The sequence below is a fragment of the Triticum dicoccoides genome, chromosome 2B (genome assembly GCF_002162155.2).
Source record: "Triticum dicoccoides isolate Atlit2015 ecotype Zavitan chromosome 2B, WEW_v2.0, whole genome shotgun sequence".
Classification (NCBI taxonomy): Eukaryota; Viridiplantae; Streptophyta; class Magnoliopsida; order Poales; family Poaceae; genus Triticum; species Triticum dicoccoides.
Genome location: NC_041383.1, coordinates 162,180,015 through 162,182,924, shown reverse-complemented (window position 1 = coordinate 162,182,924; position 2,910 = coordinate 162,180,015).

Sequence of the window (2,910 nt, the reverse complement as noted above, 5' to 3'; positions counted from 1 at the left end):
GTATGCATCAATTTCTATGCTAGGTTGAAGCTTCTGTCACTCTAGCCCTCCAATACATAGTCCTATCAACATACAACTAACCCTATGGTGTGATCCACACGCGCGCTCATATGATGGGCACCAATGGACAGCAACATGACCACAAGCAAATTAAACCAATCATAGCAATTCATCAATCACCGATAGGACAACAAAAATCTACTCAGACATCATAGGATGGCAAACATCATTGGATAATAATATGAAGCATAAAGCACCATGTTCAAGTAGAGGGTACAGCGGGTTGCGGGAGAGTGGACCGCTGAATATAGATGGGGGAAGGTGATGGAGATGTTGGTGAAGATGGCGGAGGTGTTGGTGAAGATCGCGGTGATGATGATGGCCCCCGGCGGCGTTCCGGCGCCACCGAAAGCGAGGGGGAGAGAGCCCCCCTTCTTCTTCTTCTTCCTTGACCTCCTCCCTAGATGGGAGAAGGGTTTCCCCTCTGGTCCTTGGCTCCCATGGCGTGGGAGGGGCGAGAGCCCCTCCGAGATTGGATCTATCTCTCTGTTTTTGCATTTTCTGATTCTACCCCTTCACCGTTTCTTAAATATCTAGGGATTCGTAACTCTGATTGGGGTGAATATTTTGCCCAAATTTTTCTTGTAAAATTAGCTTTCTTGCGGCAAAAGAAGGGCATCAACCGCCTTACGGGTGGCCCACGAGAGGCCAGGGCGCGCCTGCATCCCTGGGGCGCGCCCCCCCTATCTCGTGGCCACATCGGACACCATTTCACGTTGATTCTTCCTCCGGAAAATCCCAAATATTCCAAAATAATTCTCCGTCCGTTTTTATCCCGTTTGGACTCCATTTGATATTGGTTTTTTGCGAAACATAAAACATGCAACAAACAGGAACTAGCACTGGGCACTGGATCAATATGTTAGTCCCAAAAATAGTATAAAAAGTTGCCAAAAGTATATGAAAGTTGAAGAGTATTGGCATGGAACAATAAAAAATTATAGATACGACAGAGACGTATCAATAGCTTTCCTGACGAATAATTAGCGGTTATTAATGCTTCTCGTACTGCTCCAGGGTATGCTGATTATGCTAATTACATTGTTGCTAAATTTATACCACCTAGTTTCACATACCAACAAAACAAAAAGTTATTTTATGATTTAAGACATTACTTCTAGGATGACCCACACCTTTATAAAGAAGGAGTAGATGGTGTTATTAGACGTTGTGTACCTGAGCATGAACAGGAACAAATCCTACGCAAGTGTCACTCCAAACCGTATGGAGGACACCATGCTGGAGATAGAACTGCACACAAGGTATTGCAATCCGGTTTTTATTGGCCTACTCTCTTCAAAGATGCCCGTAAGTTTGTCTTGTCTTGTGATGAATGTCAAAGAATTGGTAATATTAGTAGACGTCAAGAAATGCCTATGAACTATTCTCTTGTTATTGAACCATTTGATGTTTGGGGCTTTGATTATATGGGACCTTTTCCTGCCTCCAATGGATACACACATATTTTAGTTGCTGTTGATTATGTTACTAGGTGGGTAGAAGCTATCCAACTAGTAGTGCTGATCATAACACCTCTATTAAGATGCTTAGAGAAGTTATTTTTCCGAGGTTTGGAGTCCCTAGATATCTCATGACTGATGGTGGTTCACATTTTATTCATGGTGCTTTCCGTAAAATGCTTGCTAAATATGATGTTAATCATAGAATTGCATCTCCTTATCACCCACAGTCTAGTGGTCAAGTAGAATTGAGTAATAGAGATCTCAAATTAATTTTGCAAAAGACTGTTAATAGATCTAGAAAGAATTGGTCCAATAAACTCGATGATGCATTATGGGCTTATAGAACCGCATATAAAAATCCTATGGGTATGTCTCCGTATAAGATGGTCTATGGAAAAGCGTGTCACTTACCTCTTGAAGTTGAACATAAGGCATATTGGGCCATTAAAGAGCTGAATTATGATTTCAAACTTGCTGATGAGAAGAGGTTATTTGACATTAGCTCACTTGATGAATGGAGAACCCAAGCCTATGAGAATGCCAAGCTGTTTAAAGAAAAAAAATAAAAGATGGCATGACAAAAGGATACAAAAGCGTGAGTTTAACGTAGGTGATTATGTGTTGCTATTCAACTCTCGTTTAAGATTTTTTGCAGGAAAACTTCTCTCTAAATGGGAAGGTCCTTACATTGTCGAGGAAGTCTATCGTTCCGGTGCCATAAAAATCAACAATTTTGAAGGCACAAGCCCAAGGGTGGTGAATGGTCAAAGAATCAAACATTATATATCAGGTAACCCTATAAATGTTGAAACTAATATTATTGAAACCGTAACCCCGGAGGAATACATAAGGGACACTTTCCAGAACGTTTCAGACTCCAAAAAGGAATAGGTATGTGGTACGGTAAGTAAAGCGACTCCAAAACAGTTCTAATGGCAAGTTTTCTCCGTTTTGGAATATTTAAAAATTTATGAAAGCAAGAAGTAATCCGGGAAGGACATGAGGCCCCCACAAGGGTGGAGGGCGCGCCCACCCTTACTGGGCGCGCCCCCTGTCTCGTGGGCACCTCGTGTGCCTCCCAGACTCCGTTTTCTTGCATGTTACCTCTTTTGGTCGGTAAAAAATCATTATATAATCTCCCAAAGGTTTTGACCATCATATCACGCAAAAATCTTCTGTCATTGTTTCGAGCTATTTCTGTTACAGATTTAGAGCAAGATGTCTTCTGAAGAGTCAGTCGGGGAGAGTCGTGTGTCCCACCCGACGCCAGGTCCAGGAGCGTGCATCGATGCTTATCACCTTGGGCCATCAATGGAGGATGAGATGGAGGCCGACTTGAAAAGGATAGATGCTATGGAGGAGGATCAAGAAGTCACTTCTCGCTTCC